At 43.7% G+C, this 25,161-nt stretch overlaps 1 protein-coding gene across 7 annotated transcripts in view; it reads right to left on the reverse strand.

The window, feature by feature from the left end:
- The window catches only part of HMG20A (high mobility group 20A), an 87,706-nt gene that overhangs the window by 46,413 nt on the left and 16,132 nt on the right, over positions 1–25,161 (reverse strand). The window contains exon 2 of one of the 7 annotated variants that reach the window (XM_090028746.1): positions 8,013–8,076. The exons of the other annotated variants lie outside the window; for them this stretch is intronic. The gene's annotated coding sequence lies outside the window, so the exon portion shown is untranslated. The remainder of the gene's footprint in view (positions 1–8,012; positions 8,077–25,161) is intronic. 7 annotated transcript variants of the gene reach the window in all.

Consider the following 25,161-nt stretch of genomic DNA (forward strand, 5'->3'; position numbering starts at 1 on the left):
TTAGTGATTTAAAAAAAAAAAAGAAAACCAGGATCCCTGCTAATTATTACATATTCCAGCTAAAATCAAGAATTCAAACAGCTACTAAACAGCCTTCCTAAACAGCCTTCAGTGTGACCTCAAAGATACTGTTACCACTAGATATATCAGTCTATACCTTATCAGCACTGATAAAAAGAAAACTGACATTATTGGCAATCAGCTTTTTTTGGCCACCGTGATCAATAATGTCACTGATAAATGATGTGTGCATGTGCACAGCCACAGCATACACACAGCCAGGAATGCAGCCCAGCAGCTTGAAAAGCAGAGTCTGGCCTGCATGGGGGCATGTGCCCCCTGTATTTGTGTGTGGGGTGAGGGTGGGCTGCCCACTGTGGGCTTGGGCCAGGAGCTGTGCCAACCTCTTCCCGGCAGGGGGCTGGGCCGGAGCTGCGCTTGGGACAGGTTGCACTGGGGGTGGGCTACCAGGTGGGCTACAGCCCTTCCAGAGCCACCGTTGCCTGCCCACCCACCCCTGCCTACCCTGAGTGCAAGCCTGGTCCAGCTCCCCCTCCCCACAAAACGGAAGAGGCCAGTGCAGACCCTGGCACCAGTCTGCAGTGGGCAACCTGCCCTTACCCCATTCACAAATCCAAAGAGCACATGCCCCCCATGCCTCCTGAGGGTGCGTGCAGTGAAGGAAGCAGCCCCCTTCCTTACCCCCCTTCACACCCACTGGATGAACCGCCCACGGCTCCATCCCGCACCCTGCCCCAGCCCTCGCTCATGATGGGGGCTTCAATATGCCTCGCCACTCCCCTTCCCTCCCTCACAGGCTTACCAGTTGGATGCTGCTCTCCAAGCTGTCAGGCTGCATATCAGCAATCGGATCAGTATAATCCAATATGTCTGATTAATAATTGGCTATCGGTATTAACTAAAAACTCTGTATCGGTGTACCCCTAGTTATCATTGCACTGTACCAAAACAAATTCATAGTGTTCTTGCTTAAATTAGCTCAGTGAGCATTTTTAATATATGATCTATATAACAACCCAAAGTTCTAGCGAACTGACTGCTGTTTACTTTTAGTATTTTTCTTTCTGCCATCTTCACCCAACTTCTCCTCAGTCCCAGGAACCATCTTTCTGGGGAAGGTACAAAAAGGCTCTGTGACTATAGACTCTACAAAATTATCTGATAACAGGACTTCATTGTAACTGAAATATTGTACTTAATACTCTCTAGAACATAAAAAAAACAAACAACTTATGATGATGTATATAATTGTTTGACACTGTTCCAAAAGAAAGGAGGGAATGACTAAAAAGATCTGTTGATCCTATGCACATCTGAGAGAGCACTATAATAGATTAGCTGGGCAAGGTGAAGAGGAAAAGGGGTGAAGGCAAGAAAAAAATGGAGTGCCCTTAAAAGACAGGAAAAGTGAGACAAATTACTTACTTTCAGTTCCTTTTTTCCTTACTTTATACCGTTTTTGCCTTGCCAGTAACTGGTCTTCCCAGTAAACAGGTGGTCAGAATGAAAGTTATTCTAACTAAATTGGGAAAGGGGTCACAAACCTGTGCTTTTAATTTCCATTGCCAAATAAAATAATTTAAGTTTTAATAAACTGTGTTTAGACTTCAATGAAGACCACTATATGACCTTCCTTCTAATCTAATCTAGTGCAAATGGCAGCAGTAGATGTGAACAAGAGGTTGTTGTTATAGTACAGGTTAGAATGAAGTTGAAAACTGGATGACTTTTTCCAACAGCAACATTACGATGATATTTTCTTTTGTTCCGGACAAAAGTCCTATGGCCCAGTAATCTGGAGCTTGAAAATGTTCTGCTTTGCTTAGTCTGAAACTCTTAAATCTCTGGATATCCTTACTTAAAGCAAAGACTCAAAATCTATTACAGTAATTTTGTCTTCCAACTTCACTTACAAAAAGCAAAAGCCAAATTTAAAATAGATTTCATACTGTAAACAAATACTTTCCCTCCAGCAGACCATCTGAAGAAAACACATTGTATTCCCATTTGTTCAAGACAAGCCACTTGTCTTACATTTGCACACAAGGAAATCTCATTAAATACACTGTCTATCATTAAGCTGCTGCCAAAAGCAGCAAGTGCTCAGTACTGGAAAACAACTAAGAGGCTGATTAAATGTAGCCAAGACTGGCCATGACTATAAAGCCCATGGCCCATGTTGGGCAGGCACCAGGAAGGCAAGAGCTAGCCGTGACAAATGCAACATTTGAACTTAGGCTGATGAGAGCCTAAAACAAAGATAGATTAGTATAGCTCAACTGAGTAAGATATATGGGAGTGCTCCCATCTCCTAGAGCACTGATTCATTTTCAGGTAATGGTGAGCCACTACACTGAATACATTTAAAATGCACCTTTCTTTCCCATTTCCAGCGATTCCTGTTTCTTCACCAGCCTTCAATGTCAGGCAAACATCACCATCAAGGCCCCAAACAGTTCACCCAACATCCCTCTGTTACCTCCTCTCGGTCTGTCACATACGATTAGTGTGGCTCTGCCCTGCATGAGGCAGAGCCAGACCAGACTGCCCTGTTACTGAACAGGGGGAATGGGGGGGAATCTGGAGTTCTGATTATTTGACATGATTTGGAATTGATTTGGCAAATTTGACCTGGAACATAAAATACATTTATAAAGAAAGTTTGCACTATATGTAAGTTAAGTGCAAGAGTGCTGTTTAAAAGTGTGTTTAGGGAGTACTTGTGCTAAAACTTGCAGCAGTTTCAAAAAAGATAAAATACATCAATTTTGGATGAACTAAGTCTATGGGTACCTGTAGTAATTTACCTATATGCCAATTACTACAGATATGCTATTTCAGGTGAGTATTTCAAGGTTTTCACATTTGCCCCTTAGTTTCATGTGCCTGGTGAAAGCCGGGTCTGACAGGAAGGTGGACAGGGAAAAAGTTGGAACGGGCAGAGTGCAAGGAAGCTACCTGTTACCCCAGTTTTATTCTCCCTGCTGTAAATAATTAGATTCTATACTGACAATCATATTCCAGCACGGCACAGCGGGGGACACAGAAAGCTGCCTGCTCCGAGCTCCCTGCTGCCCTGCCACACTTTCCCTGCGGGGGGAGGGGGCAGCAGCAAGGGGCACAACCCTGTGCTGTTGCCCATGCTGCTCCCATGCACACAGGGGAAGTGGCAGGGCAGTGGGGAGCTCCGAGCAGGCAGCTTTCTGTGTCCCCCGCTGTGCCGTGCTGGAATATGATTGTCAGTATAGAATCTAATTATTTACAGCTTCTTTGTTAACAGCAGTATATGGAGATGAGAGAGAACAGACCTGAATACCTACCAATCAGCCCTATTATCTTTCTACAAGTTTCTGTACAGAGTCAAGCCCTTAACTCTCTCTGGAAGTGCAAAAGTTTCAAGAAGTTAAGTGAACAGAGGACTGTTGGGGGTGGAGTAGATTTAGGCAAGGAGGAGGAGTATGGAGATAAATGCAAGGATTGAGGAATAGTAGAAACAAGAGAAACATTTTGGGTAGAATATTCCAGAAGTCTTGAGGGATAGGTTTCTGAGTATAGCCTCTCCATTGATTTGAGATCTAGTGAGGGAACAGTATGATAGAAGAGAAAACCTATCATGGCAGCAGGCTTGCCAGGCCGTAAAAGAGAGAACAAATAAGAGATGAGAAGAAATCTAAAAGAAAGCCCCAAGCTAATAACATACAGCTGCAACGCTCATTTGATGTCCTCCTAATACAGCATGGCAAAAATATCCCCCAAATACCCATGATTAATTTAGTGAATTGGAGACAGTTCACATTCTAGTGACTTCACAAGTATCCGCTTGAATTAGCTTTGGTAAATAAAATAACCAAATCAAAATTCCGTTTTCTGATGTAGCTGCAAAATTAATCTTTAAAAACATCAAAATAAATCACTGCTTTAAAATATGTAATATGTACCTTCTAAAAATGAAACCTACATCTATCTCTGAGTTGTGAATAATATATATTAAGGTTATATCAAACGACAACTCACTTTTTGTAGAAAACAGTGATTAAATTGAGGCTTCCTGGCCAGTGATTTAAATCATCAATTTGATTTAAATCAAACCCGCCCTGCCTCTCTCCCTGCCAGACAAACTTGCTTTGCAATGCATCAGGCAGAAAAGAACAGATAAACCATGATGTTCCTTTCTATCTCAGAAAAGAGCACAGTGCATCTGTATTTAAGTGCATCAGAGGTAGAAGCATTTTATAATCTAAAAGAAAAATGTAAACTGTAAATAAAATTGAGCCTTCCAGAAAAGACAAACCAGAAATATGAATTCAGGTAACAAACATAGGTCTAGTTAAGACTGAACCATAAGGCTCTGATTAAGCAAAGGAAACGCGAATTCTTCTTCTTTAAACTAGTATTTTGCTCCAATTTGTGGAAAACCATACCATGTTCTCTTTGTAGAAGGATTTTAAATGACTTCTGGATAATTACCAGATAAAAGTGAATGGGGTAAAGGTCCCTCTGCCCAACTCCCAAAGATGAAACTAGTAGCAAAGCAGCAGTTACTATTGCCAGCTAAGAAGTTGAGACCACATCCTAGACAAACCAGGACACTTCTAAAGCAAATTCCAAAGAGGCACAGTGATACAGCAAGCTGACATGGGGAAGGAGGAGAACATGTAATCAGAATTACACAGCAATTTATTTGGTTGTTACAGCCAAATCCCAACAGTACTATTAATAGTTAGAGGTCTTCAGGAACAGTTGCCAAACATCTGCAGAAATCCATTTCTACAACCTTCTGAATGTTCAGATCCACAGATTTCTACTCCCATTTATAAATTTACAGCTTGATATAAAGAACATGACCCAGAACCTTGGTATGTGTGAAAAACTAAATGCCAGGAATTGTTTGTGTTTCTGCTCCCCACTTTTGACTTTTCTTGGGAGTAGGGAAAGAGAGGTGAGAAAGAAAAGAACTGCACATACACAGAAAAAGACAAAGACACTCTCCAAAACAAAAAAGTAGACCCATGTTCAGCTTTCCACACCAGGGACAGTTCAGAGAGGATTTGGCATCAGATCAGTTTAGAGGAAGCAAAGCCCAAGAGTGAAGGGCTCTCCACTGCTAATCCCATAACATCAAACCCCAGACTCATCCATCGGAAGATACTGAGTTAAATTTACTGTCTTTGTAGGCATTGGGTATCTAGGCTCCTGTAGCACAGGAATGAAACTAGAAAGCCCAAGTTCTGGTCCTGACTTGGCCCCTAACCTAGGTCATAGTAGGAAAATCACTTTTCCATGCCTCTGTTTCCATTAGGATGGAGTACTACTTACAGTTGGAGCATGTTTTGCACTATTTTAGGCATGATTAATATCCATTTAAGTAGTTAAGCTGACCTCAAGTACCCCAACGAGAAAGATTCCATACAAGTTTCAAGTAGTTTATAAATATAAATATGAAATACGAGGAAAACAAATAGGAATCCATTTCTAAGCACTGGGAGAAGGAGATTAGGACTGGTCAACATGGATTCACCAAGGGCAAGTCATGCCTGACCAACCTGTCTGGCTTCTATTATGAAATGACTGGGTCTGTAGACGCAGATAGAGCACCGGGCGTGATATACCTTGACTTCAGCAAGGGTTTTGGTATGGTCTCCCACAACATTCTTGCAAGCAAACTAAGGAAGTACAAGTTGGATGAATGGACTACAAGGTGGAAAGAAAACTGGTTGGATGGTCGGGCTCAAAGGGTAGCAACCAACAGCTCAATGTCTAGTTGGCTGCCATATCAAGTGGAGTGCCCCAGGGGTAGATTCTGGGGCTGGTTTTGTTCAATATCTTTATCAATGACCTGGAAGATGGCATAGAGTACACCCTCAGCATACCTGCAGATGACACCAAGCTGTGGGGAGTAGTAGATATACTGGAGGGTAGGGCTAAGATTCAGAGAGACCTTGACAAATTGGAGGACGGGACCAAAAGAAATTTCATGAGGTTCGGTTCAGTAAGGAGAAATGCAAAGTCCTGCACTTAGGACAGAACAATCCATGCACCAGTACGGGCTGGGGACTGATAGGATAAACATCAGTTCTGCAGAAAAGGATCTGGGGGTTACACTGGACAATAAGCTGAACATGAGCCAAAAGTGTGCCTTTGTGGCAAACAAGGCTAATGGCATACTGGGCTGCATTAGTAAGAGTACTGGCAGCAGATCGAGAGAAGTTATTATTCCCCTCTATTTGGAACTGGTAAGGCAACATCTGGAGTACTGTAAGCCCCCACTAATGTAGATCAGTCCAACAGAGGGGCAACGAAAATGGTTAGGGGGCTGAGGGACATGACTTCTGAGGAGAGACTGGGGAAACTGGGCTTATTTAGTTCAGAAAAGAGAAGACTGGGGGGGTGGGATTTAAAAGCCTTCAACTATCTGAAGGAGGGTTCCAAAGAGGATGGAGCTGAACTATTCTCAGTGCTGACACATGATAGAACAAGGAACAATGGTCTTTGCAGAAAGGGAATTTTAAATTAGATGTTAGGAAACTCTCTCATTAGGAGGGTGGTAAAGGACTGGAAAAGGTTACCTAGAGAGGTGGTAGAATCTCTGACCTTGGAGGTTTAAGACCAGGCTAGAGAAAACCTTGGCTAGGATAATCTAGTGGGGGATGGTCCTGCTTTGAGCAAGGTGTTAGACTAGAGGACTACCCGAAGTCCCTTCCAATCCTAATTTTCTATGAGTCTATGAAGGAAAAGCCAAGTGATTTGCCCTAAGCACATAGAGTAAATCAGTATTGATGGCTTTGTGACATGGTGAGGCACAATAGCTGCTGCTGCCATAGCCAGGGGCTGGCCACACCACCAGCATTGAAACTGTAGGACTGGAGCTGCCCTGTGAGCCAAAGTTGCTCAGGGCGTGGAGCTGTCCTGTTATGCCTTTATCATATATATATATATATATATATATATATATATATATATGGAAATCTTACATATTTCTCTGAAGTCACCCAGCTTTCTTACAGAGCACAAAGGATCTCATTATTGGAGGGGGAGAAAGAAGGAATGAAAGACAACAATCCTTGATCACAAACAATTTGCTGTACACTATGATCAAGTATGAGCAAATGGGTAAGTAAACTGATACTGTTCCCTAGCTAGATGGGTGCACAGCCACCTATTACTGAAACTGAACAATAAGTTTCTGTGAATGTTTACATCCTGATTTAATCATTTCAAGTGTGAGATACCAACACAGAAGTGCCACAAGTGAAATCATTTATTAAAAACATGTAAAAAAAATAGTCTCTGATTTTTTCACGGTGTTTACCCAGCTCCAATGCTTACCTGCATCATACAAGGATTGATCAATTAATTCACAGATTTTAAATGGAGGCATTTTGCAAGCATCACAACCAAGGAAATTCAGAATAGAGGGAAGGAAGGGAGAGTCCTGACTCTGACAGATCAATTAAGTGTTGAATTGCATGTTTGAAGAAAATAATAATAAATACATTGACTTCATGATTATATTACAGTGAATAATCACTTGGAGGTCTCTCCACTCCCATATAATTTCTTTCCTGCCACAAGAGACTTTGTGAAATGAGGATAAGCTCCCAGCTCATTTGGAGTCTTTAAATAGAAACTTAATGGCACTAGCTGGAAAAGGAAGAAGGGGATTTCTCATGCACATACCCATTGAGATAAGTCATTTTACAGAATATATGGAAAAATACTTCTGATGGGAGACAAGAGACTGGCTAGGCTTAAAAGAGTGACTCACTACTGGCTTCGTGATCCAACACAAATGCATCTTCTTTGACCTCAGGAGCAACAGAGAGAGCATGGAATTGGATATTTTAATGCACTGGTATAAGCATGAGGGCAAAAGGTTAGAGGAAATGAAGTGTGGGAAGAGTGAAATATTCTTACACTAAGCAAGCTACCCAGTCTAGTACATTTAAGAAACCATTCAGCTAAGATATACAATCATGGCAGTTTCCACATACTTTCTCTTATGTCCATTTTTCTCATGTGTGTTGTTGCCCTGGTACAGGTCCAGTACAAGCAAATCTATTGAAAGGATGGATCTGTATTAGTGATCAGACTGAGTGTTCAGAAATGCAGAAGCCACATTACCAGTGCAAGTTAACTGACAAAAAAATATTCACTTTATGTGTATGAAAATGACTAAATATCTACAGATAAACACAGTAACTGTTAAATATTAGGCATATAATTGTACATAAGCCTATACATGATTTTCCCCTTTTATGGCATAGTAGAACCCAGACACTTTGCAAGGTTAGGTTCCTTACCCCAGCACCCTGCAAAGACAAGGGTTGGTAGTCTCACCAGGGACAAGAATTACTGAGGTACTTCAGCTGTTTGCTGGGACTTATTTCGAAGGATGCCACTTCTTCAATGAGCTGTGCAGGACTGTTGCATTGCTCCAGATGAAAGTAGCATTCTTTGACGTAAAAGCCACAGCAGTCAGATGAATGGCTCATTCATAATTCAATAACTAGCTGAAAATTAAACAGGTTATGAAACATCCCAATAATATATATATATAAAAATAACTCTACTGTTGTGTTATGACTGTATTTGTAACCTTGGTGAGTGGATCCAAACCCACCCATAACCAGTGCCCTGTCTTCTCAACCAGGAGTAGATGCCAGAGTCCAGAAGCAACAGAAAGAGGAACCACAAAACAACACAACACAACCTCACTCCCTCTGAGGTCAAAGTGTCAACAACCTTAACAAATGGAGACACTGAGCAGAGAACTGTGACTGACACCCATACCACATAAGAATCAGTAAAAGTCTCTCATTGGAACTCTGCTCAGTTTGGTAAAATGTTGGGAGAACAGAAATAAGACAAATGTTTTATGAAAGACCTGTTTCCCTCCTTCAAGCTGCCTCCTCATGAAGAAGTTGAAGGCCATTTGGCCAGTGTCTACAGGAGACAGATAAGGAGTCTCATTATTTTGTTGGGCAACAAATAGGGCATGTGAAGAAGCCGCAACACATAAGGAAGAACACCCAGAACCTCAACAGGAGTTTATCTGGAAAAGCACTAAGGTACGTGCCAGGGTTTTCTCCCTCTTGTTGTAAAACAGCAAATGTCAAGAGACTCTAAACCCAGCAGGAACCAACATTTTCAGCAGGTGACACAAATTAGCCCACACCCTCCCACAGAGCCACTCTGATTCCCTTTCCCTGCTTGATCTGTTGCTTTGCTATCTGCTTCTTGCCCTGTCTGCTGCTGTGCAGCCTGTCCTTTCCCTGACCTGCCACATGCCACTTGGAAGCTGCGCGCCACAAGTGACACACGCCACAGATTAGCCGCTCCTGCTCTAAACCACGATAAAATGCCAGTGTTAAATGGCTCCATGAAGAAGCCACTAATTTGTCACCAGCAGGACATGAAACCAGGCTAAAATAAAGGCCCTGGAGCTTCTTGACTTACACAGCTCATCCCATTTGAAATCTGGATGGGAAACAGACAAGGATGTGGATAACATAAAACTAACGTGCAGAGATATTTACAAGCTGAGATGTAAAGATGGCCTGTTTGGATGGCATTCAACCCACTCAGTACAACAAAGATGTCAGGGGCTTAATAAAAAACTCAAGAGAGGCAGGAGACACACCGGTGGTGTGACTTCTGCATTTCTGAACAAATCCCAAAGATGGGAGAACACACTTCTTGCAGGACTCAGGCCATGTACAAGCTCAGGAATCTAAGCTCTTGCAGCACTACATGGGCAAAAGGAATGCCAGCAGCACTGGCCACAGGGTGCACCTGTGTTTGAAAGAGAACATTTTTATCATAGCAACAAGGGTGCCATCTTAAAATCTATTCAATCTCCTGTTAACTTTCTAGTCAAGATTTTCAAATCTGGAAGCCTTAAACTAAGCTCCTAAATCTCTATTTAGTTATGTAAATCTAAGTGGCCAGATGCTGAAAGATACTGACAACCTGAAGGTCCTACGTTTGTCTGTGGGAATCCATGGTACAGAGCTGCACTGTGCCACCCAGCCTCTCCACAATGTCCTCCTGCTACAAAACCTGCTGTTCCACCATGTTTATACTTGCCCTCGCTACAGAGGGGTTTGGAATCAGCAGTGAGGGTAAGTGCAGGCAACTAGTCACTCCAGGGAGTGGAGACTTGGGGGCCCATGGCTGATGGCAGATTGCAAAGGACAGCCTATACCAACTAAAGGTTGTCAAACCCTAACTTATATTAAAGATTCCTAAATATGGAATTGGAAGCCTAATTGAGACACTCAAATTTAAACTTTTTAGATTGTTTAGGCTGCCAATAAAAATGGCAGAAGACAGAACAGAGTTGCACTGTACAGAGTAATAAAAATCAGAGAGATGTATAAGCTTTCTTAGGCAACAGCTCACTTCCTCAGATACCAATAAAAGTGCCAAAGAAGTACAAAATATTAGAATCTTCTTTGGGGAAAATCATATCTACAAAAGGTAATGAATTCAGCCTCAGTTTAAAGGCAGTATTTAAGTATTATCACATTTTTCTTCCACCTGTGTAAAAGAGGCACAGAGAGATTAAATAACTTTTCTAAAATCACCTGTGGGAGAGTTAAGAATAGAAAGCAATTTAGCATACAATCACAGGCTTTAAACATCCTTTTGTTGAGAGCCTCTGCTCGACAACTGGTACGCTTCAGACTCATCACCTAACAGGACTTGTAACAAACTTTTGGTATATGTTTCGTTTCAAGGACTCTGAGAATCTCTCAGATAGTGTGTTACTTTCATTATATCCTCTATTTTTCAAGCTTTTAGGGGTAACATAGCTTTTTTAAAAGTTTTATACTGCTGCGTACCCCTATAATTATCCATGCTATGAAATCAAAGATAAGTAGCATTTTATGTCATTACAACCATGTTGTAAACTCTCCAACAACTGAAGAGGAATTTTAAAGTTGTCTTCATTTAATTCCTTTCCCTTCTGTTGCTTTTCATTTTTACCTTCTGGAGTCCAGTGGGTTTTCAACCATTTGTTTGAACTGCACTGAAAGTTGCAACATCAAGTTTTAAAAATAGTAAGATTCATTTTTTATGAAAAGAGCTTTAACAGCAATAATTCGTTAGCTTACACAGGCTTCAAGGGGTGGGGGGAAAAATTAACCTTTCAATGGCAGAAGCTTGGTTTCCTGGTCTTTATTGGCCCCTTTCTAACAGTAGCCTTCTACTCTGATGCTGTTCCTTGACCTTTGGAAAGGGTCATGTCCACATTTAACTGAAGACAAAATATACCTGCAGCTAGGGAGGAGGCTCTTCTCAGCCAGGCTGGCTGACCTGCTCCACCAGGCTTTAAACTAAGCCTGCTGGGGGATGGGGGGACTACTGCCCCTGCTGGCCCGCTAAACAGCCCTTGCAAAGCCAGCGGACCAAGGCACTTAAGGGGGCACTTAAGGGAGCTCACCCCTGCCCCAGCCCTGGCACAATCTGTGGGCAAGGCAAGAGCCCAAGGGCACACTTGCCGGCCTGTACACTAATGCCAGGAGCCTGGGCAACAAGCAGGACGAGCTCATCCTCCTGCTCAGTGCAAAGAAATATGATGTCATTGGAATAACGGAGACCTGGTGGGACTCCACCCATGACTGGACCATGGGGATAGAGGGCTATACCCTATACAGGAGGGATCGTGTTGACAAAAGGGGCGGGGGTGTAGCTCTCCATGTGAAGGAAAGCTACATGTCCCTGCAAGCTGATGTTGGCGACCGGCATGGACAGCTAGAGACCCTCTGGTAAAAATTCATGGAGAATTCGGCACAGGGGACACAACGGTGGGAGTCTACTACAGACCTCCCACTCAAAGTCCCGAGCTTGACCAGGAGTTCGCCCGGGAACTGACTGAGGCCGCTTGCTCCAGGACCTTGGTTGTCATGGGTGACTTCAATTACCCAGACATCTCGTGGGAAGATCACTCAGCTAAATCTGAGCGGGCGCAAAGCTTTCTCTTGTGCGTGGATGACCTCTACCTGACCCAAGAAGTCTATGGGCCAACGAGAGGCAAAGCGCTGCTTGACCTGGTACTGGCTACGGGGGATGACCTAATCGGCGACCTAGCGATTGATGGGAAGTTGGGTGACGGCGACCATGAGCTGATCACCTTCACCATCCGCCATAAAGCTGGCAAGTCAGTCAGCAACACAGAAGTCCTTGACTTCAGAAAAGCCGACTTTGACAAGCTCAAGAGGCTAGTCAGTCAGGCCCTCAGTGACCATGACCCCAGGGAGATGGGAGTTCAAGAAGAGTGGTTGCTTCTCAAGGGAGCGATCCTCAGTGCACAAGCTAAATCTATTCCAACACGGAGGAAAGGCAGCAAGAAGGCACAGCAGCCCCCCTGGCTCTCCAGAGACCTAGTGGACCTACTGTGGCTAAAAAGGAAAGCCTACAAAGGATGGAGGACGGGATTCACCTCCAAGGAGGATTACTCCGCGCTGGTCCGGTCCTGCAGGGACCAAACCAGGAAAGCCAAGGCTGCAACTGAACTCCAACTAGCTTCAGGCATCAAGGACAACAAAAAGTCCTTTTTCAGATATGTGGGGAGCCGGAGGAAAAGCAAGGCCAATGTTGGACCCCTGCTAAACCAGATGGGGCAACTGACAACTGACGCCCAGGAAAAAGCCAACCTATTAAATAGGTACTTTGCGATAGTCTTTCATCAGTCACACGGGATGCCCATGCCTGCTATGGGACAGGGAAATCTGGGTGAGGGGAATCCCCTACCCTCCATTGATGCTGACCTCATGAAGGAACACCTTGAGAAGCTGGATACCTTCAAGTCAGCTGGCCCTGACAACCTGCACCCCAGGGTACTCAAGGAGCTGGCGAGCGTCATAGCCCAACCCCTGGCACGGATCTTTGAAAACTCCTGGCGCTCTGGTGTAGTGCCCGAAGACTGGAAGAAGGCCAATGTGGTGCCGATCTTCAAGAAAGGGAGGAGAGTGGATCCGGCTAACTACAGGCCCATTAGCCTGACTTCTATTCTAGGGAAGATCTTAGAAAAGTTTATTAAGGAGGCCATCCTTGAGGGACTGGCCCAGGCTAACATTCTAAGGGACAGCCAGCACGGGTTTGTTGCGGGTAGGTCTTGTTTGACCAATCTCATTTCCTTCTATGACCAGGTGACCTATCCCATGATCACCTCTTGGCCAAACTGCCCAGTTGTGGCCTTGGCTCCACCACGATCCGCTGGCTGGGAAATTGGCTTCGTGGTCAGACCCAGAGGGTTGTGATTGATGGCAGTCACTCATCATGGTGCCCTGTGACCAGTGGGGTCCCTCAAGGCTCTGTCCTGGGACCCATACTGTTCAACATCTTCATTAACGATGTGGACATTGGAGTCAGGAGTGGACTGGCCAAGTTCGCCGATGACACCAAACTTTGGGGCAAAGCATCCACGCCAGAAGATAGGCGGGTGATCCAGGCTGACCTGGACAAGCTCAGCAAATGGGCAGACAAGAACCTCACGGTGTTTAACACCAAAAAATGCAAGGTTCTCCACCTTGGGAGGAAAAACCTGCAGCACCCTTATAGGCTCGGCAGTGCTACGTTGGTTAGCACTACAGAAGAAAAAGACTTGGGGATCATCATTGACCACAAGATGAACATGAGCCTGCAATGCGATGCTGCGGCTAGTAAAGCGACCAAAATGCTGGCGTGCATCCATAGATGCTTCTCGAGCAAATCCCGGGATGTCATTCTCCCCTTGTACTCGGCCTTGGTGAGGCCGCAGCTGGAGTACTGCGTCCAGTTTTGGGCTCCACAATTCAAAAAGGATGTGGAGAAGCTTGAGAGAGTCCAGAGGAGAGCCACGCGCATGATCAGAGGTCAGGAAAACAGATCTTACGATGACAGGCTGAGAGCCACGGGACTCTTTAGCCTGGAAAAGCGCAGGCTCAGGGGTGATCTGATGGCCACCTATAAGTTTATCAGGGGTGACCACCAGGATCTGGGGGAACGTCTGTTCACCAGAGCGCCCCAAGGGATGACAAGGTCGAACGGTCACAAACTCCTGCAAGACCGTTTCAGGCTGGACATAAGGAAGAATTTCTTTACTGTCCGAGCCCCCAAGGTCTGGAACAGTCTGCCAGCGGAGGTGGTTCAAGCACCTACATTGAAGACCTTCAAGAGTAAATTGGATGCTTATCTTGCTGGGATCCTATGACACCAGCTGACTTCCTGCCCTTTGGGCAGGGGGCTGGACTCGATCTCCCAAGGTCCCTTCCAGCCCTGATGTCTATGAAATCTATGAAATTTTAATGTTGTTTTTCATTTAAAAAAAATCCACTTATAAATGCCCATCCAACCAACTTTGCCTAGCTAGATTAAACACTGCAAAATGTGCTCTTTCCCACTTAGTAGACAAAGAATGCAATATTCCTCAAAGATATGCTATATCCTCTCCTGCTGCAGGCTAATTACAGTAATTGTGCAGTCTATGAACTGGCGTGGTAAAATAGTAAAAATTTATTTGGGAAAGTAGGGAAAGCAGTATTAAACAGCTGGGGATAACCCCCTTGTTAATCCTTTATCTCAGGAGTGTCAAAAGCATCAGGCTTCATGGGATGGATGAATGGTGTGGAGCTGACTTGGCACAGGTACTGAGTGCAATGCACATCCCAGACTGGCTTCACATGCTATGTGCAGGGCTGATTCAGCACATGCTCATGTGACTTGTAGGTCAACTCCAACACCCTAAGGTAACACCACGGGCCAAATGACAGAGCTCCACCAGCTGCTTAGATAAACCTCCTCTACCTGAATCTTACATCCAAGCGATATGTAGAATCCCTCACTCATGACATCCTTTCCTGGCATGAGAACAATGTCTTGGAAAAATGCAAGCTATTAATTCATGACCTTCCCAAAGCCCAGTGACAGTAACCACATTGACTATCCGGAGAGAAAGAGGGAAGGCTATTAAAAAAAAAAAATCCCAGCTCCTATGTGCTGCAGATCTGCTTTTCGCAGGTCTTCCCTAAGACTATCAAAACAGATATTCATTACATTTCTCTTTCAGCTATCAGTACAGTTATCAGTATCACTTTTCTATTTCTCTCTCCAGTCTTTCTTTAACTCCACTTTATTTCCCACATTTCAAGAGAGATAAATATGGAAAACAAGGCAATACTGGAAAAGAGAAGTTGACCCCATTTACCTTTACAACCTCATTAATGAGGATCATGTCATTTTGCCTGATCATCAACACAGCTCCCTAGTGACATAAAAAGTGAAGTACAATCTGGGAAGCTAACACTGCCCCACCTGAGGAAACCAGTACTGAGTAAGATCAGGCTGTTCCATCAGATCAAATCATTTTATAGGTCAGTGATTCCCAAAGGGTGTGCTATGGCACACTGGGTGAGGAAGCCCCAAGCCATTTGTTCAGCACCCTGAGCCTGCCCCAGCTATTCCAGCAGCACCTGTGGCTGCTCCTCTAGAAACTAATACAGCTGCTATGGCCTTTCCCCACACTTCCCCACCCCCAAGCAACCCCTGTAACACTCCCCACCACCAGCAGTGCACTATAGTGAGAGAGGGCAGGTACTTTGCAGCCCAGCTCAACCCTTATACTCCTCCTGAGCTCCAGGAGCCAAAAGAAAAGGCCATGGAGGTGCTCGCCAGCATGTGAGACCCTGCAGGAACAGCCTAAAAAAAATGGGGGCAGACAAGACACTGGAAAGAACAGGCAAAGGCAGTGTGAGATCCTGCCCCTGCCACCTTTACGTGGCACCAACTAAATCAGTGATTTCCGATATTTTTAGTTCCAAGACCCCCTCTATAGCTCTAAATTCAGAAAAGATATCTCAGTGATTTTCAGTGGAGGTGCCACAAACTTCAGACAAGTTATGAAGAAGTGCCTTGAAGCTAAAAAGATTGAGAACTGGCACAGACTAATCCTTTGCTTAAAGAAAGATGGATTCGGTGTCATTTTTTAATGGTACATCTCAGCACTGGTATTATTTCCTCTGGTACAGGAATGAGATAATAGATATCTAGATATAAATATAGATGCATGCATACAGGCACATGCACTCCTCTCCCCGCCCACCTTTTCAGCAGTAAGAGTGAAGTGTGCTGCCAGTTTTAATCCAGAAAGAGTGTACCCCAGGTATCAGAAGTTTGGGAAACACTATTACTATTATAGACTATTAACAAAAAACAAAAACAGAGTGGTTAAGGTTTCCAAGAATCTAAAAGCAGCCACCTCTGCTGCCACACTAAATTAATCTGATTTTTCTAAATCAAGCTGTTACTACTTGTAAACCAAGAATTTAATGGGAGTAGAGTCTGAGAATCTAGTTAAAATTCCTGCCATTTAACCTCCCCTTCAATGTTAAACTGTCAACATCATCTTGTAGGTGCCAAGAAGTCAAAGATAACTTTTACCCTTAGAGGTCACTAACATATCAGTTGCCTATTGGATCAGCAGCAATAAAATGGAAATATACATTATTGGCTATTGGCTTTTTTTGGCCGTTGTAGCTGATAATGCTTACTAATAATTATGCCTTCTGGGTTCCTTCACCCTGCTGGGTAGGCTCAGGCAACTGCCCCTTGGCACATGTGCTCCAGGGGTGGGAGGCGGCGGGGAGGGGCAGCACTTTAATTAGACAGGTTCTGAGAGCCACCCTAATTAAAGTGCTACGGTATATCATGCATCAGCATCCCTGTGCTTAAAATTGGTGGTGGCAGCACTTGAACTAATGCTCATTTGACAAGCTTTAGTTCAAGCACCCCCGCCACCATTTTTAAGCGCTGAGACGCTGATACACATGATGCAATTCCTATTTTGATACACATGATGCAGAAGGCTGCTGGAGTGTGCCAAACAAAGAAGTTTGTGTCAGTAGTTTAAAATGCCTTGCATTATTGCTAAGTATTGGTGATCAGATTTATACTGGTTGATATGATTGGTTAATAATCGGCTACTGGTATCGGCCAAGAAAATTCTTATCAGTACACCCCTAGTTACCTTCCTTACACACGTGTTAATTTTATATAGCAAAATGGTACACAGTGAAGCAAAAAATTTCAACTTTATGCTCTTACCCAATCCATTAAATCTTTTCCTTGTGCTATATATAGGTATCACAGCAGATATTTTATTGTCAGTCTTCTTACATATGCATTTAAGTCCAATCAATGCGAGTCGCACATCGGTGTATAACAGTAGAAAAGATCTCAAATTCATCAACCAGAAAGCTAGGGAAGAGGCAGTCTTAACTCCCAATAATTTATCATATTGGATAGTTTAAAGTGACACAATCAACTTAAAAAAAAAAAAATCAAAAAAAAAACAAAAAACCACTTGCCTGAAAGTGGGCTTATCTATTATTGCAACATCTAAAGCAACTGTTAACTGAAAGCAGTTAAGATTTTTCTTTTTACTTTGTATATTTGACAGCACTTTAACAGGACTATACAGAGGAAATGGATTATAGTTTCCTATTCAACCAGCAAAACAAAGAAGAAATAATCTTTAAAAGTACATGTCCCATATTTATAAAATCATAGCCATTATCAAGGGTTAAGCCATTATCCACAGCTCCAGCCACCCTGGGATTGCCCTAGTCCCATTCTCTCCTCAGCTGTTACCTCTGAGAGGGGACAGGAGATGGGGTGGGAAGGGGGGAAAATGCAGCCCCCATGCCAGGGTCTGCTCCTTCCTCAGGTGACAGCTGATCCCTGCCCAGCTCTGAGCTGTGGGGAGACAAAAAGCCCACAAGTGGGTGCTTTTGGCCCTGCCAGGCAGATCCCTGTCAGGCCCGGGAATGCATTTTCACCACCCCAGGAGGTAACTGCTGAGAAGGGGGCAGGGCTGAGGTAATCCAAGGCCAGCTGGAGCTGCAGGTCTGTGGGGACAAAAGCCCCCTAATGGGTGCTTTGCCCTCCATGCTGCAGTTGGTGCAGGGATGGGGAATGTTGTGTTCCCACCCCCTGCCCCCCCTCTTCTCAGAGGCACAGGGCAGGGAAAGGGCAAGCCTGGGGTGATCCCAGCCTGGCTCAAGCTTGGGTGGGGGGAAAATCCCCCCCATGGGTGCTTTTCTGCCCCACACTTGGCAGACCTCAGCTGCAGGGGGCAGTGTGGGCAGCAGGGGGGTGGGTGCATTTCCCTTCACACTTTCTCCCCATCTCAGAGGTCCATGGCTTGGGCGGGGCTGGGATGAGCCCTGGTTGGCTGGGAGTTGGAGGCGCCCAGATCCCTGGTGGGTACTTCACCTCCCCCTGCCCCCCGGACAGATTCTGGCTGCCAATCAGGCCTGGGCTGCTTGCTCAGCAGACTTAGACAGCCCGGTCATGAGAAGTGGTGCACATGAGTGCCCCCAGCCTCCTGGTCCGAGCCAGTGCAAGCTTCTGCTTGTCTTGGCAACCCCAAAGACTGCACATCAGTTCAGTTGGTTACTAGTTCAATCTAAACAGCTTAGAAAAAACTGCAAAGACTGAATCAATTTTGCCTCAGGTTTTCTGAACCTCTGTACTTAGCCGAAGAGAAAGTGACTTCCATTTTCAGGGCTTTCAAATTCCACCTGTTGTCTTACCACAATGGGGGGTGGGGAGGGGAATTCCTAGCTTTCTACTATTCATAAGGGCAAAAATTACAAGTGCAAAAGAACAAAGTGCTTTCTCAGTCTTTTCATAGTGTTGGGAGTACCGGCAACCCCCACTTAGCTCTCTTAATTGGTTCCTGAAAAACCAAGCATTAAGCAAAATGAGCATTAAGTGAAACCGAAAGTATTTCATGATCCAACATGGCAATCACAGGTGTTTTTAAAGACCCAAGATGGCAACCATTAGCATTATAACAAAACCTGCTGAGCGCTAAGTGAAATCAGGTATCAACTTATAACACTTATTTTAGCAAAACAGTGCTAAGTGAAACAGTGTTAAGTGGGGGTTGCCTGTACTGTTAACAGTTTACACTTTTTCCAATCAACTAAACAGTGAAATTAACAAATCTTTGGTAACTTTTGCTGCCGAGATGCAGAATACCACAGACTGCTGTGAAACTCACAACTGCACTATTGCCATGTCCTTACGGTTTAGGAAAGGCCATGACCTGCACAGGCAGGCACTGATGCCCAACCATGGAACAGCATTTTTTCAGGCTGAATACCCACCAACCTGAGGCCAACAGGCAGAGATCAAGTTCTTCTCTTCCCCCTAGTGGTCTAAGGACAATACTCTGGCAAGAAATCTAGCGTCCCCCTTTTTGCCAACCACTTTGACCAGGTGGCTTCATTTTTGTATTGGTCTCTGACTTCATCAGCATTTGCTACTATTTTCACTCTGCTAGTTACACTCAACTCTGTTTTAATCATATAACAAAAACACTTATTACCATTTTAAAACTTTTAAAAATTGCATTTTAAAGGATTTGAATGTTACAAATGGTATGCCAATGGCAACCTCCAGCTGGCAGCTGTCATTTTACAAAAAGCTGACATATGTGACACTGATACCATGGGAGCCAATTCAATAACTGCAAAACAATTCCTATTTTGCAAACTCTTTTCTCACCTCCTCTATGTAATCTTTTCTCCAGAAAGCTACACAAAAAGAAGATGGGGAGGGGAAAGTAAAGAAAGTAATAAGGACTTTTTTCAAGAAAAAGGTATGTCTGATATTGTTCCCATCATAATTCCCATGGATTAACCACACACACACACTAGGGGTGCACTGATAGAGATTTTTGGGGCTGATCCTGATAGCTGATATTTAAGGAGGCATATTGGCCTAAGCTGATCAGATTTCTGATACAGCTGCCTCCAGGTGGTAAGTCTGGTGTAGTAGAAGGGGAGGGGAGAGGGAAAGGGTGTGGGGGGACAGATCAACACCCCCTGCAGTGAGGGAGGGGGTAGGGGCAGGTGCTGCCCAGAGCCACGAGTTGGGGTGGGTGAAGAAGCAGCTTCCACGGGAGGACATGGGGGGGGGGGGGCGGGTTGGCATGTGCCCCACTCTGCAAATCAACACGGAGTAGGGTGGGGTGGTATGGCCTGCAGCCAGAGCTGCACAGGGCTCTTCTGGATGAGGACTGGGCTCAGAGTGGGCACCAGTGGCACTGAGACGATGCATCCACCCCAAATTTCACTGGGTGGCTGCCGGCAGCAGCACTGGGAGCAGAGCAGTGGCAAAATCTGGGGCGAATGCAGGATACTCTCAGGGCCAGTGGCACCCACTCCAAGCCCAACCCCCGTCAAGAAGAGCCCCGCGCAGCCCCAGCTGCAGCCTGTCCCATCCCGCGCAGATCCAGGGACACCCCCTCCCTGTCCCCTGTACCCTGCCAGGTTGCAAGCAGTGGCAGGAGCCATGCCCCCTCTCCCCCAGCCTGGACAGCACCTGCCCCTTGCCCCTCCCTCACTCCAGGGGGTGTTGAGCTGCCCCTCTTCCCCCACCAGACTTACCAGCTGGAGGCAGCTCTTCAAGCTGCCGCCTCTGCTCCTTGCTGCCTGAGTGCTGCGCTGCAGCTGTGCACAGCACAGGCATTTATCAGCCGAATTACTGGCTCCATTGGACCAATATCTGATACAGCCCCTTTTCTTTATATTGGTACTGATCCGATATCAGACCGATGTATCGGTGCACTTCTAATATATCCATCCGTATATACATAGTCCTTTACTTGGAGGAAAGAACATAATAAATGACATGCACTGTTCCTGAAGTCTTATACCGGAAAACAGAGCAAACTCAGGGATGACCAACTGGACAAGTCATTCATTTATTCTCCTGATTAGTAGTATTTACAAGAAATGTGAGGAGGAAGACTGATTTTCAGCCTCTGGTGGCACACTGTATTGTTATCTGCATTACAGAAATACTGGTATTCCAAGCTAAAATTACATCACCATTGCACCAGCTATGCTACAAATCACACAGAGACAATCCCCATCCCAAACAGTTTATAATCTAGATAAAACAAGGTGCCAGGGGAAAGAAGTAACACAAAGGAGTGAAAGGGCTTGTCCAAGATCACAAGGGACATCAGTGACAGAATCAGAGATGAAACCCTGCTCTTCTAACTCCTAGTTTAGTGCCTTATGCACTGGAATATACAGTAACCTCAAACTGGTCAGAAGCTCGTTCAGCAGGCGGTTAGTGACTATAGGTAGGGATGGCAATAAAATTTTTAAAAATCTAAAAAAAGTGTACTTGTTAAAAGAAAATTACATTTGTGTTTTTTTTACAAGTAACGTCTGTGAGTACAACATTTTGGGAAAATCTGTTTGACAATAAATTACACGTAGGTTCTCTCACTTGTGCAGGCCTTTCACAGCAACAAGAAAACATTTTGGTAAAAGAAAGGGAAAAAAAAAGATGGTAAACAGACAAAGAGCAACTGAAAGCCTCAAGGCAAGCTTAACATCTGAAACTATTTTTGCCCTGGGTTGAAATCCAGTAAGTTTTGAAAGACAGCTTTATCCCTTTAACCTCTCTGCTCCTTGTCTTCTATATTTCATCTATTGGTAGCATCACCAGCCTTCCCTGTTCCACCAAGCCTCCCCCGCTTTTCTTTGAAAAAGTTTTACAAATTCTAGTCCTCTCTTAGCTACAGTATCTAACAGAATAAAGCAGATTATACTTGGAATCTCTCCTTCACATGCACGCAGGACCCAGTGAAGTACCATATGATTTCACAATTCCTTCATTCATCTCCTCTTCCTTCTTTTCTCTGCAATAATCACTTGTCAAAATGTGACAACATAATATTTAATCTTTTGGGGGCAGGTACCCTGTATTTAACGTACCCATTGAAGTACCAAGTATATTTCTATCATTAAACAATAAGAGTTTGACATCTGGCACAGGCTGCCAGGCAACCTGCAGTGCGCTTTCGCACACCCCAATAGTCAAAATTAACTTGGTTTTTTAATTCACCATATTTGATAAGAATTAGTTTAAAGTATTAAAGATACAACTAAGCCATTTCATAGTAAAAATAATATGCTTTTTCAGGTGCTTACAGAATAAATATGATGTATCAATTACTTTAGGTAAAGACCTAAAGTAAATAAAATGACTTTGATTTGACAGATGGATCTCCCTTTCTCACTACATCCATAAGCCACTACATTATTGCAAGGCTGTATTATTAAAATCCTGTCCCATCAGCAGAAGTCAATAAATTATGTTAGGCCTGTCTGGACTTCTAGGTACTGCACCCTGCATGCGACTGCCCCACCACCCCCACTGCATTGCTCATGTGGATACCCCAGCTGCACCCTTCTCAGCTATGGGCTCACCTGCTACATTGCACCACAAGGGCACTACAGGCTGTGGGCTCCTCACTACCATGCCCCACACCCTGGGGGCAGGAGCCAGAAGAGAGAGGGGGAACCTCAAGATCCCCCTGTTACTCCAGCCAGAGTGATAGGAAGAGCAGCAGTCAGGCCACAAATTAACTCTGTTTGAACGAGATGCAGCCCACAGCCCACCAGCAGGATAGCTCTAAATTATGCCTACACTTCTGGGCAGCAGCTATCACTTCAAAAACACATACGCACCTATACACTTCAGCTGGTTCTGCATCAAACTCAGAAGCTGGGCTACTAGAATGCTCTCTGGAAAAGCACCAGTTACTACATGGACTGTGGTAGCTACCTAGAGCATGGGAGTAGAACCCCACTCATTGGGAGAGATGAAGCAACTTTGCCAGTAGAATGGGAGGTTCTGCCACTATAAAAGAATATAGATTGTGAATGCACTCAATTTTGCTGGCCGAACAGCATTTACTGGATAGTATAGACAAGACTTTACGAGCTATGGGGATTCATAGACCCATGTCTACGGAACCTGAAGAAAAAACACGTAGAGTAACTGCAGACTAATATAGCACCTCCATTTTATTAACCTTATTTAAATGTCTCCAGAAATAGGCAATTATAGATGCTTCCTACCTGATGACTCTGCTGACCTCAGAACACAGATTAAATCTCTAGCAAATCTGCACTGTATCAAATAAAGAGATTAGGTTCTAAACGTATTTAATTCCCAGAAGTGTAAGACATTAAACTAAAAGCTATGTTTTGATTTCTAGAAAAGTTTCTGGCATTTTCTAGGAGTTAAAAATCTCCTCCATCATCTCACTCTCTCATTATAAACCTTTAAACCCTGTGTGTGTTTATTTGCATATCAATACCTATAATGCTATTCCAGCTCACAGTACTGCTGGCATCTGAGCTCTGGGAACAAACTAAGAGGTTGTGCAGTCAGTTATTTTCTGCATGCTTTGTGATAAACATATCCATTTAATAATTCCCTTGATAAATGCCTTGCTGAACTAGACCTGAAACAAAAATGTAGGCTATTTTACGATTAGTAATAAGGAATTATTATATATCTTATGAATAGTAACTTAGCTCAATGCATTTAAGTTTTTTCCTCTTAGGAAAATGGGCACTAGCTACAGCACACAGAATAAAGTGTAAATTCAGCAGTTTATCTTCTTTTTGCAATTTTAGAAGTACATAATTATCTTAGAAAAACAAAACTGTTTTGTCATATAAGCAAGGTCAAGGCTCTGAAGTGAAAGCAGGATCTGCACACTGGAAAGATTCCCATTGCATCTCGCTCTTGATTCAAGGTGATCTACTAAAACAAAAGATGTGGGGCTAAATGTTCAAACAAGCAAATGGAAATTCCAAACTAAGCCTGTTGTATGCATTTTGGACCAATTAGGAAACAAAATCAAGTTCTTAGGATTGGTCAGAGGTGGATGAACTTTGGGAAAAGTGTACTGGTCTTGAAAGCATCAGTACTGGTTTAACAGTTTCTTTCACTAGAACTAGGGGTAAGTTTATTTCCCTTGTTTATAGAATGAATGGCTTTAATTAGGCACAGATTCACAGACCTTAAGGGCCAGAAGGAATATTTGTCATCATTGGGTTTGACATCAGCTAAAAGCAGCCATGGGGTTTTCTTGGACCTAAATCTTGTCAAATTAGAGTATTTCTTTTATACAGACGCTAATTTAGAAACTGTTAGTGATGGAGACTCCATCACAATTCCTGTTAAATCATTCCACTATTTAGCTACTCCTTTGTTAAACTGCACCTTATTTATCGCCTTAATTTATCTAGCTTCAATACTTCTAGTTGTTGGTTCATTATTCTTTTGTTTGGCAGACTGAATAGCCCATCAAAGTTTTATTCCTTATGTAGGTTGATTAAGCTGGCCCACAACCTTCTCTTTGATAAGCTAAACTCATCAAAATATAAGTGTTTTCTATATGACGTGTTTTCCAATCTTTTAGTCATTCTCAGGGCTGTTCTCTGAACCCTCTCCAGTTTATCAGTGTCCTTCTTGAATTGATAATGACTTAATTGGATACTGTATTCCGGAAGTTTGTACTAGCATCAAATACAAAGATCACAACAGTTACCTCCTAGTGTTTGACATTCAATATATGTAGATACAAATTACGAAGTAGCATCAGCCTTTTTGCTCACAGCATTGAATTGGGAGCTCACGTTCAGCAGAATATCTACTATGTTGTTTTCATAGTCACCACTTTCCAGGACGTGGTTCCCCATTCTGTAAGGAAGGCCCGTATTTTTGTTCCTAGATGTATTTTACACGTGTATTACAACATATGCTGCTTGTTTGTGCCTGCCAAGCGATCCAACTCTCTATCTATAGTAGGGGACTATTGAATATAATATTGTAACTAGCCCACAACTTAAAACTTGATGTTATTTAAGTTGAAGGCATCACCCTTCAGCTAGCAGGATGTACGGGAGTCTATTTATGGATCTGAATTATTTAGAAATATATGAAGAGGGGTCAGAGATCACAGCTGAGTCAGAACCAAGAATTTTTCTTCTTGCCTTCTCACTTCCTGACACTCATCAAAATATAATCAATCAAAAAATCCACCAGTAGTGCTTCCAGATGTCAGTATTAAAGATTATTTGACAGAAACATAACACGTGTGGTACAATGATGCCTAGATGGCCTGCAATTGATAAACTGTATGGTCTACTGCCAGAGCACCAATAGCAGTAATCTGGGGTCAAATGCACTAGATCACAGTATACAGAATTTTTAGTCATAAACTTCTTCAGGCTGCCTGGGATGTAACAAAATGTTTTTTTTCCACCTACACAG

This window comes from Crocodylus siamensis, chromosome 15, assembly GCF_052110815.1.
Source record: "Crocodylus siamensis isolate JL-2025a chromosome 15, ASM5211081v1, whole genome shotgun sequence".
In the NCBI taxonomy this organism is placed as follows: domain Eukaryota; kingdom Metazoa; phylum Chordata; order Crocodylia; family Crocodylidae; genus Crocodylus; species Crocodylus siamensis.